Here is a 12,637-nt window from a genome sequence, read left to right on the forward strand (position 1 = left end):
GAAAATCGGACAGAGTTTTTCCTGTTTTACGACTATCTAAAAATAAACATGTCTCAGAAATCAACAACACAACCAACCTATATCGACCAAACACGTTATATCCCCATTCGTGAAATATTTCCAACACAATAATACTAACTTCATCTCCAAGTATATGAAACAATAGTCTAATACGAATCACAAGTCTATATCAATAAAAGGATATTTATGACTCATAAAAATGACTATGGGGCGACTCTAAGAGTTTTAAGAAAGAGACTATAACAAATAAATAATAATCTTTGCCCACGCGAATGAATGCGAGGCTCACCAGGAATTGCCAACTCGTGTACTCTAACTAACGAAATTCTCGCATGCGTCTACTGTTGTCTCTGTAAAAATAATAGCGGGGAGTGAGTCGCTAGCTCAATGAGTAATAATACTTAATCACAACTGTTTTTGATAGGGACAAGTCAGAAAAGATGTTTGTATAATAATCATAAAATATCATGAAATAAATGCCCTTTTCAGAATCGGTAACAACAATCTGTCTTGTTTGTATTCATGTAAGCATGAATCAATTAACAATTCAATAATAAAATCTGTAAATATTGTCATATCAAATCTTATGTTTGGGAGGTTTCCAAGAAAGGATCATGTAATCTGTATCACTGTGTGGACCCCTTCATAAAAGGAGTCAAATATAACTGTAGGTCCATACTCGAGGGAAAACTGTAATTGTATGCTAGTTCTACCTTCCCACTAGCATTCGGGATCATGACCGGCGCTTAGGAGCAAGTGCTCCCAAGTAAGCCTCATCGGTAATTTACAGAAAATCGGACAGAGTTTTTCCTGTTTTACGACTATCTAAAAATAAACATGTCTCAGAAATCAACAACACAACCAACCTATATCGACCAAACACGTTATATCCCCATTCGTGAAATATTTCCAACACAATAATACTAACTTCATCTCCAAGTATATGAAATAATAGTCTAATACGAATCACAAGTCTATATCAATAAAAGGATATTTATGACTCATAAAAATGACTATGGGGCGACTCTAAGAGTTTTAAGAAAGAGACTATAACAAATAAATAATAATCTTTGCCCACGCGAATGAATGCGAGGCTCACCAGGAATTGCCAACTCGTGTACTCTAACTAACGAAATTCTTGCCTGCGTCTACTGTTGTCTCTGTAAAAATAATAGCGGGGAGTGAGTCGCTAGCTCAATGAGTAATAATACTTAATCACAACTGTTTTTGATAGGGACAAGTCAGAAAAGATGTTTGTATAATTATCATAAAATATCATAAAATAAATGCCCTTTTCAGAATCGGTAACAACAATCTGTCTTGTTTGTATTCATGTAAGCATGAATCAATTAACAATTCAATAATAAAATCTGTAAATATTGTCATATCAAATCTTATGTTTGGGAGGTTTTCAAGAAAGGATCATGTAATCTGTATCACTGTGTGGACCCCTTCATAAAAGGAGTCAAATATAACTGTAGGTCCATACTCGAGGGAAAACTGTAATTGTATGCTAGTTCTACCTTCCCACTAGCGAGTGCTATAACTGTAATTGGTAATCTGTAAATACAAGGTGCACCAAATCTAACGAACCCGCCGTTAGCTACGGGATCCTTCAAAGTCTCCTCCCAGTTATACTTTTCTTTGTAAACAATAAATATTCACATAAAAGCATTTTCAAAATAGTACAGGGCATTTTAATTCTTATCAAATCATGTATTCCAATTTCGGTAACGGTAATCATATCTCAAGTAACAGTAAAATATGTCTAGTAACAGCAAGAACATTTTAAATAATTGTAAACCTCTCAAGTTAACAATTCAGTACCATATCAAATAAAGGACTTGTCCCATATGCAATTTCAAACATTCGGTATCACATTTTATTTTTAAAATAATATATAAACTATGCAGGTTATGAAAACACAAATTGCGGTAAGATTACTACTCACAGTACTCGTGCAGAAATATCGAACTTGTCACTGCGAGCACTTCGTTCGACTTCTTCAACTACCTATATTGTTACAAAATCAATCTATGTATTAACTCCACGAGCCCCAGTATAGGCGGTTAAATTTTGTTGAACTTAATTCTTTCCTTGTTTTCATTCCACGGGACATGAGTTATTTTCTACGGATCAACTAGTATACCCAACTCTCACGATATCTCGTTATTCTCAAATAACCAAAACTAGTCCAATATCTTCTTAAAAAATGTTCATATAGTTTATTTGCTATAATATTAAAGAAGAAGAAAAATTCTTTTCCTGGACATAGGAATCAGACGTAACTTAAAATATCATTACTGCCCATAATATTTCTTATTGATTATTAATTTTCTATATCTTGTGGAATCCTTCAAAAGGAAATGAAATTTAAAAAAATTACCAGAAGAAAAGAACTCATATAAGAAGTGGGAATATTACTCATAGAACCAGTACGTATTTAAAATTTTGAAAGTTTGGTTCGAGCCTCTTTCTTCTTCTTCTCCTCCTTTGTTCCTTTCTGCGTCCCCTTTTTCCCCACTTGTATAGCTTCTGTTTTAGACGCGGCAAGGTTACGTTCCCTTTTCCACAAAATCTTTCTTTTTTATTGTACTAAAATCCTATAAGTAAAAGGACTCAAAACTTCTTTCTAGTTTCGAGTTACGCTACTCCTCTTTTGGTGGGCTTTGACCCACCTAGTTTTTATTATTTAATTACCTGTTTATTTATCTTATTTTCCTCTTTTGTCTTTTTCAATTAAGTTCTAGCTAAAGGATAATTATGCCCTTATTTTATATACTGGGTATTACATTCTCTACACCTTATGAAATTCGGTCCCCGAATTTAGCTCAGGTACATACCTATAGTCTGAAATAAATGTGGATACTTGACTCGCATAGTATCTTTCATTTACCTTGTAGCTTTTTCAACTATATGGTTTCTCCATAAGACTTTCACGAACCCAATTTCTTTCGATTGTAGTTTTCTTACTTGTCTATCAACAATAGCCATCAGCTCTTCGTCACAAGTTAATTTCTCATCAAGTTGCGTAATTGGTGCTTCAAGCATATAAGATGAGTCCAATATACTTCTTTTTTTTGGAAGAGAAATATGGAAAACTAGAAAGAAAAGAAAGAAAAAAAAATAACCCCACCCCTTCGAGTATCTCTTATAATCTTACAAACCTTGGATTTATCTTTCCTGTTTTTCTAAATTGTATCACACCTTTCACAAGGGAGACTCGTATGGTCACTCGGTCTCTAGTTGTAAATTCTAAGTCTGATTTTTTTCTCTTATCTGCACAAGACTTTTATCTGCTTTGTGATATAAGTAATATCTGATTAACTGGGCCTTATCAATAGCTTCTTATACTACTAAGTCTGAACCCAATACATTAGCCTCATTGTTTTTAATCATCTAATAAGGGAGCGAATTCGTCACAATGTTTCATACGATGCCATGCTACCTAAAGCTATCATTATAGGTAAGTTCAACTAAAGGTTGGGAATCATCCCAACTATCTTCAAGAGCAAATATTCAAGCTCTCAACATGTCCTCCAAGATTTGTGTAGTACGCTTAGACTGCCCGTTTGACTACAGATGAAATGTAATACTAAGATCTAATCGTGTACGCGATACTTCTTGAAAAGATTTTCAAAAGTGTAAGGTGAATTGTAATCCTTGCTAGTGATGATGGACACGGGAATCTCATGTGAAGTTAGAAATTTCTTTCATGTATATTTACGCATATCTCGCCCCACTGTATGTAGTTTTGATCGATAAAAAGTATGCTAGTTTAGTAAGCCGATCTACAATTACCCACACAATTTCATGACCTATAAGCATTCAAGGTAGCCCCGTCACAAAATACACCCGTTTCTACTTTGGGATCTCTAGTTATTGTAGAAAGCCAGAGAGACATGGATGTTCAACCTTGTCTGCTGACAAGTTAAATAACAAAAAATAGAGTTAGTAATTTTTTTCCTTCCCACCAATATAATTGCTTCAGGTTATGGTGCATATTCGTATATCAAAAGTCTTGGGCTTCATCAAGAGTCTATAACCCATCTCAACCCGTCTACATATGCTACACATGATCTATTACCTAATCGAAAAGAAAAAAAAAAAGAACACCCTCATTGGCAGGAGTCATATCCTTGAGTTTACCCGCTAGGACGTCATCTTAGTATTTGCAGAATCGCTCACTCTCGTATTGACTAACCTTTATGCACACTATATCAGGCTTGACCAATATCCAATAATGCTTTTGAATTTTTTTTCCACATTGAATCTTATACGTGTACCTTTTAGTCATGCATATCTTTGTCCAGAACTATCTTTACAGGAGCTATATGTGCCAAATTACCCTTTTTTTTCAATGCATAAGCCAAAATATTTATCTTTCTCGAAAAATATCAAATAGTTTATTTATATCTTCAGTAGTTCCCTCCGTCGATATTGCTAAATATTTATCTCTCTGCTGGTTTTAAATATAATTCAAGCTCTTATGCTATGTATAAATCTTATAGGTTTCTTCGTATAAATAATGCTCTACCAGTGTGACCATCTCCGGATCATGAGTGGCATAATTTGACTTGAGCTTCTTTAATTTTCTTGAAGCATAAGTTATCATACAATCATTCTGCATGAAAAAATATCCTAATCCTACCCTCGAAGCATCATAGAACATTGTGATTCCTCTAGAACCTATTGAAATGAGGCTAACATTGGTGTGGTTGTCAAACATGCCTAGGCTTCTGGAATCTCATCGTTTATTCCTCCATCCACTGAAATTTAGCGATTTTCTATGTTAACTTGGTGAGTAGTGGTGCTATTCTAGAAAAATCCTACACAAATACCTGTAGTAGCCTGTGAAGCCAAAAAATTCAATCTCTGTAGGAGAAATGGGTCTCGGCCATATATGAACTAATTCTATCTTCTCAGAATCTACCATATTTTCATTCTTAGATACCATGTGTCCTAAAAATACCACCAGATCTAGCCAAGATTCACAATTGAAGAACTTATCATTAAGTCGATATTCATGCAGTGTTTGCAACATATTCCTCAGGTGAACCTCATGCACTTTCCAGCGACAAGAATATACCAGAACATCATCAATAAGCACAATAACAAATATAGGGATAATCGCCTTTAACAGCCTATTTATTAAGTCTATGAATGCAGCTGAATCATTAGTCAATCCAAAAGGTATTACAAGAAACTCATAGTGCTCGTACTAAATTTTGAAAGTCGTCTAAGGAATATTTTCGTCTCTAATTCTAACTGGTGATAACAAGACCGAGGATCAATTTTTGGGAAGTGGCAACTTCCTATGACTGATGAAATAGGCCATCTATATGAGAAAGATATTTTTTTTTTTGCGGATTGCCACCTTATTTAATTGCATGTAGTCGATGCACATTCTTAAAGATCTGCCTATCTTTTTTACAAATATATCAGTGCACCCCAAAGTGATATGTTCGGTCTGATAAAATCCTTGTCAATAGGTCATGTAACTTTTTATTTAATTCTCTTTGCATCACTAGTTCAATACAATATGAGGGTATTGATATAAGTTGTGTCTAGTGCCAAGTTAATAAAAATTTTATTTCTCATACTCGGGTTAATACTAGTAAATCCTTAGAAATACATCAAAGAATTCTCTCACTATTAATACTTTTATTTTTCAAAGTAAGTTTCCCATCTCTTGGATCCCTTTACGGAAGTTACGAGACCATAACCACTCTTATTCAATAATTATAGAGCCTTCTTAAATGATATAACATCGACTATCACTAAGATATAATTACTTCTGTTTATTTTTAAAAATAATTACAATTAGGTTTACTAGATATGTCAATCTAATTACCTTTGCATAGTAATAAAATATAATGTGGTAAGATGATAACCAATCATACATATAAGTACGTCAAAATCCACAAGGTCAAGTACAATTTGGCTAGATAGGATATCATCTCTCTCAACTTGAATCTGATAAGCTTAATACAAAGTTTCAACTATACGAGATTCTTCCATAAAAGTAGAAACTATTAAAGGATCTGATAATATCTCAAGATGTAATTTATCTAACTCTCCGTCCTGCATAAGGGAAAAAAATTCATATTGCGAGATTTCCTAATCTCTACCTTCTTAAATAAATTTTTAGTTGCATGTCAATCACATCCAGTTCTTTATTTATTTATTTATTTTGCGAGTTCAACTTTCACATAATAGGTCAGTCTTCATATGTGAGATTATTGCCTCGTTTAAACGGTTAACCAACCATTCGAAAATCTTCTAAACTCGCGTACCTAGCCAGCTGATAAAGTCTGGTGTCACATGTTAGTACATACATCGTCTTAATTAATTTCTTAAGTACATATCCGGTTTTCTCTATCGACTATCAGGAAGGCAGCGATTTACGAAAAAATTGTGAACTTATTACTAAGTTAGTTGTGTCGCTCGTATCCACATCCCTAACAGTATGGTTCGATTCCACATATCGTCATGTACTCTAATCTAAAAATTTCTAGCTCCACAGGCCTCTCACAAGAATATTATAGAGCTCATAATACTTTATGTATTTTTCCAAAAACCTCTAAGGATGATTTTTAACTGTCAGAAACAGTAAACTTTGTAGTTTCAATTTTAAGAACTCTAATTAAAAATACATCACTACTCCTAATGATCTTAGTAAGACCAGATGCCCAAAGCTTTTATATCTCTAATATATTACCCTTTTTTGTCCTATCTACCAATTATATCTATCAAGTTCTCAATTATTCTCTACATGGAGGTATGCACCTCAATGATATTAATCTCTTAGTTATGACGGTGGTCTAATGCTTAATTCAAGAGTGAACTTTATTACATATCTTAGCGGTAAGAAAGCCCCTTTATTGTGGCACAACGACCTTTTCATTGGCCTTGTTTACTACTTCTGTTGCTTTTTTTTTGCAGGGAGACAGTTGATGTTTAGTGGAAGCATCTTAATATCCTTGAACCTCTAGCTACACTTTATTATTGAATGACTCGTCTGTGCCATATAATGACAAGATAAAAGGTGACATCCAGTTATTTGGACCTAATCCCCATGCATGTATGGAGGAATAAGAAAGAAAGACAAGGAATATCCTATCACACCCTCGCAGAATCACGATTATGGAAATGGCCGGCTACATAATCATAATTGAGATTCTACTACCGACGTGTGCTCCATTAGTCCCAAGAATAACCTAGGCTCTGATACCAACTTTGTCACGACCCAATTTGGGATCATGACCGGCGCTTAGGAGCAAGTGCTCCCAAGCGAGCCTCATCGGTAATTTTGTCACGACCCAATTTTCCCTCCGTTGGGTATCGTGATGGCACCTAGTCTTAGGGACTAGGTAAGCCTAACAATAATTAAAACAACAACATTATTTAAATAGAATCTCTTAACATTTCCCAAAACCGGTAGAACAAGTCATAAGCTCTACAGAGTATTTACTCGAAAACTTCTAAATACAACTGTCCAGAAATAAGAATAAACAGTGCAAAACGAAAACTGGAAGGTGACTCCGAAGCCTGCGAACACAGCAGCAGGTTTACCTTGAGTCTCCACAGCAACAGTCCACACAGCTAGCTAACGAACAAGTACCTGGATCTGCACAAAAATGTGCAGAAGAGTAGCATGAGCACACCACAGCAGTGCCCAGTAAGTATCAAGACTAACCTCGGTAGAGTAGTGACGAGGAACAGTCAAGACACCCACTGGTCTAATAAACTGAACAAATATAAGTACATGAATAACAGAAGTATGATGTCTACATAAAGACTATGCAATATGGCTCACAATATAGTAATGGCATTAAAGCAAGAAAACAACAAGTATCAGCGGAATATCATAAAAATAACGTAGACAAAGTGAATGGAACACAACCTAAATTCGGAATCACGAACACAGCAAGGACAAGTAATAACTCAGTAATTATAACCTCTTTTACACCAAGTTTTATTCAACAACTCTACGAGGTACCGAACCTCAGACAAATCACAACTCACGGGTCTCAATACCTGAACTCTAACACTTAGCATCTTGTGCCCTCATAACATCTCATAACCGCACTGACGACTCACGTGCCAATAGAGTCATTCTCACATAGAAGGCAAGTAAACAAGGGTGAGCATCTATGCTCAACAATATCAAGAACACCTCTTATCCGATAAGAGTGCTTAACTACGTGTATGTTTGTGCAAGTGTCCTACCATAATCCATATCAACAAATAAGCATAAGGAAAAAGAATGGACAACACATAGAATATTTTCTCACAGCTTTCACAAGATAAAGCTCACATAGGTATGTATACCACTTCACAAATATCAACAACAAAAATGCCCCCAGGCCACAAATTATCACAAATCAATACCTGACACAGCCCACCTTGTCTCGCCACGTGTGCAATAGTAACATAAATGCCCGCCTTGTCTCGCCACACTTGCATAATAATGTTCACACCTTGTCTCACCATATGTGCAACCCACACATATATATATCCCACCTTATCATGCCGCATGTGCAAATATCAATAGTAATAATAGCATGGCAGAAACCTCGTGCATCACCACAACAAATACAACAACAAAGGCAATAATACAAAGTACGACAAGTAAATCAACTCAAGAACTTTTAAATCACAGGAAAATGTGGGAACAAATCACAAGGAATAACCACGGTCTGAAATGCTAGGCGTAAAGCGAATAACTCAACAAAGGGAAAACTAAGGTGTAGCAATGAATCCCACAATATACACTTCAACAACATGGAAGCTAACACGAATCCAATAATGCCAAATAAAACAAGTCGACTAAGATATAGGATATCTAAACTTCTTTTTAAGGTTGAGAAAATTACGAAGGATATTCAACAATTCAATTAAGGATAACAACGGAAAAATAATCATAACCTCAATTAAGACTAAACAAATTATAAGATGATATAATAATAATTTTAAATAAAGATAGGCAGTTATTAAAAGATAGCATGACAATAGAGGAGGTAAAACAAATCTTCAGTTAAGTCAAATAAGAGTCCAATAGGCAATAAAAGTGAATCCTGAAAGCAATTAATTCTAATTAAAGCATATAGAGGTAAAACTAGTAAATAGGAACTTAATCATATCAAGAACAACTTCATACTCAATGAATATAAGCACCTAAGAATCCTAAAAGGCCAACTTTTCACAAATAAGTTCGAGCACGCACTCGTCACCTCGCGTGCATGGTACTACAAATCAACATAGAAGACTCAAATCTTAAGGAAAAAATCCCCCACACAAGGTTAGGCCAGATACTTACCTCGAACCAAGCTCAAACAGTCCGTAAGAATGTCCTTTCCTCAATTATCCGACTCTGAATGGCCCAAATCTAGCCAAACACAATTGCATAACATGAATACAACAATAATAAACTTATCTAATCAATGAAATCAATATTTAATAAAAATTCCGAAATTCGCCCTAAAAGTCGACCTGGGCCCACGTCTCGGAATCGGGTAAAAGTCACAAAATACGAACACCCATTCACTCGCGAGTTCACTCGTACCAAAATTATCCAAATTCGATGTCTAAATCCAAATCAAATCTCAAAACTCTTAGTTGAAGAACTTCTTTCCATATTTCCTAAATTTTCAATCCAAACCCGAAACTAAATGGAGAAAATAACTATGGATTAATGAAAAATAACCAAAAACGAGTTAGGAATCATTACCCCAAATTTCCTCTGAAAAATCCTCGAAAAATCACCAAATTCCGAGCTCTCAAGTCCAAAAACGAAGAATGAAACCAAACCCTCGGATTTCTCTTTTCTGCCTAGGCGTGACCGCACCTGCGCATAAATAGCCGCATCTGCACGACCGCAAGTGCGCGTGTCCAACCGCACCTGCACTTCCTCTCGCTTCTACGCGCCAAAAATCCGCATCTGCGGAGCCGCTGATGGCACAATTTCTCCGCACCTGCGGAGACTGTCAAGTCCAGCTCTTCTCCCACCTGCGCCTCAATATTCGCATTTGCGGGCATCGCATATGCGGAATTTTCCTCGCACCTGCGGTCTCTTCTTCGCATGTGCGAAAATACCAGAAGCCTGAAGACTTAGCAGTAATACAAATCAAACTTTTAATCCGTTAAGCACCTGAAACTCACCCGAGGCCTCCGGGACCTCAACCAAACATACCAACCAATCCTAATACACCATACGAACTTAGTCGAGCCTTAAAGTCACATCAAACAACGTCGAAACCATGAATCGCACCATGAATCGAACTTATAAATTTCAAATCTTTCAACTTCTAAAACTCGTGCCGAAACCTATCAAATCAACCCGGAATGACGTCAAATTTTGCAGGCAAGTTTCAAATAACATAACGGAGCTGTTCCAACTCTCGGAATCGCATTCCGACCCCGATATCAAAAATTTCACTTCCGGTCCAAGTCTCCAAAAATTCGACTTTCGCCATTTCAAACCTAAATCGGCTACAGACCTCAGATTTACAGTCCGGACACGCTTCTAAGTCCAAAATCACCCAACGGAGCTAATGGAACTGACGGAACTTCATTCCGGAGTCATTTTCACATAGTTCCGACTACGGTCAAAATCCTAAGACTTAAGCTTCCGTTTTAGGGACTAAGTGTCCCAAATCACTCTGAATCATCCGGTAACTGAATTCAACCACACACGCAAGTCAATACACATAATATGAAGTTGCTCAGGGTCTTACGCCGCCGAACGAGACTTAAGTTCTCAAAACGACCGACCGGGTCGTTACAAATTTATAGAAAATCAGACAGAGTTTTCCCTGTTTTATGACTATCCAAAAATAAACATGTCTCGGAAATCAAAAACACAACCAACCTATATCAACCAAATAAGTTATATCCTCATTCGCGAAGTATTTCCAATAAAATAATACTAACTTCATCTCCAAGTATACGAAACAATAGTCTAATACGAATCACAAGTCTATATCAATAAAAGGATATTTATGAATCATAAAAATGACTATGGAGCGACTCTAAGAGTTTTAAGAAAGAGACTATAACAAATAAATAATAATCTTTGCCCACGCGAATGAATGCGGGGCTCACCAGAAATTGCCAACTCGTGTACTCTAACTAACGAAATTCTCGCATGCATCTACTGGTGTCTCTATAAAATTAATAGCGTGGAGTGAGTCGCTAGCTCAGTGAGTAATAATACTTAACCACAACCGTTTTTTATAGGGACAAGTCAGAAAATATACTTGTATAATAATCATAAAATATCATAAAATAAATGCCCTTCTCAGAATCGGTAATAACAATCCGTCTTGTTTGTATTCATATAAGCATGAATCAATTAACAATTCAGTAATAAACTCTGTAAATATTGTCATATCAAATCTTATGTTTGGGAGGTTTCCAAGAAAGGATCATGTATTCTGTATCACTGTGTCGACCCCTTCGTAAAAGGAGTCAAATATAACTGTAGGTCCCTACTCGAGGGAAAACTGTAACTGTATGCTAGTTCTACCTTCCCACTAGCGAGGGCTATAACTGTAATTGGTAATCTGTAAATACAAGGTGCACCAGATCTAACGAACCCGTTGTTAGCTACGGGATCCTTCAAAGTCTCCTCCCAGTTATACTTTTCTTTGTAAACAATAAATATTCACATAAAAGCATTTCCAAAATAGTACAGGGCATTTTAATTCTTATCAAATCATGTATTCCAATTTCGCTAACGATAATCATATCTCAAGTAACAGTAAAGCATGTCTAGTAACAGCAAGAACATTTTAAATAATTGTAAACCTCTCAAGTTAACTATTTAGCGCCATATCAAATAAAGGACTTGTCCCATATGCAATTTCAAACATTCGGTAACACATTTTATTTTTAAAATAATATATAAACCATGCAGGTCATGAAAACACAAATTGCGGTAAGATTACTACTCACAGTACTCGTGCAGAAATATCGAACTTGTCGCTGCGAGCACTTCGTTCGACTTCTTCAACTACATATATTGTTACAAAACCAATCTATGTATTAACTCCACGAGCACCACTATAGACGGTTAAATTTTGTTGAACTTAATTCTTTCCTTGTTTTCATTCCACAGGACATGAGTTATTTTCTACGGATCAACTAGCATACCCAACTCTCAGGATATCTCGTTATTCTCAAATAACCAAAACTAGTCTAGTATCTTCTTAAAAAATGTTCATATAGTTTATTTGCTATAATGTTAAAGAAGAAGAAAATTTATTTTCCTGGACATAGGAATCAGACGTAACTTAAAATATCATTGCTGCCCATAATATTTCTTATTGATTATTAATTTTCTATATCTTGTGGAATCCTTCAAAAGGAAATCAGATTTTAAAAAATTACCAGAAGAAAAGAACTCATATGAGAAGTGCGAGTATTACCCGTAAGAACCAGTACGTATTTAAAATTTTCAAAGTTTTGGTTCCAGCCTCTTTCTTCTTTTTCTTCTCCTTTGTTCCTCTTCTGCGTCCCCTTTTCCTCCACTTGTATAGCTTCTGTTTTAGACGCAGCAAGGTTGAATTCCTTTTTCCCCCAAATCTTTCTTTTTTATTGTACCAAAACTTCT

Source organism: Nicotiana tabacum, chromosome 13, assembly GCF_000715075.1.
Source record: "Nicotiana tabacum cultivar K326 chromosome 13, ASM71507v2, whole genome shotgun sequence".
NCBI classification, from domain to species: Eukaryota; Viridiplantae; Streptophyta; class Magnoliopsida; order Solanales; family Solanaceae; genus Nicotiana; species Nicotiana tabacum.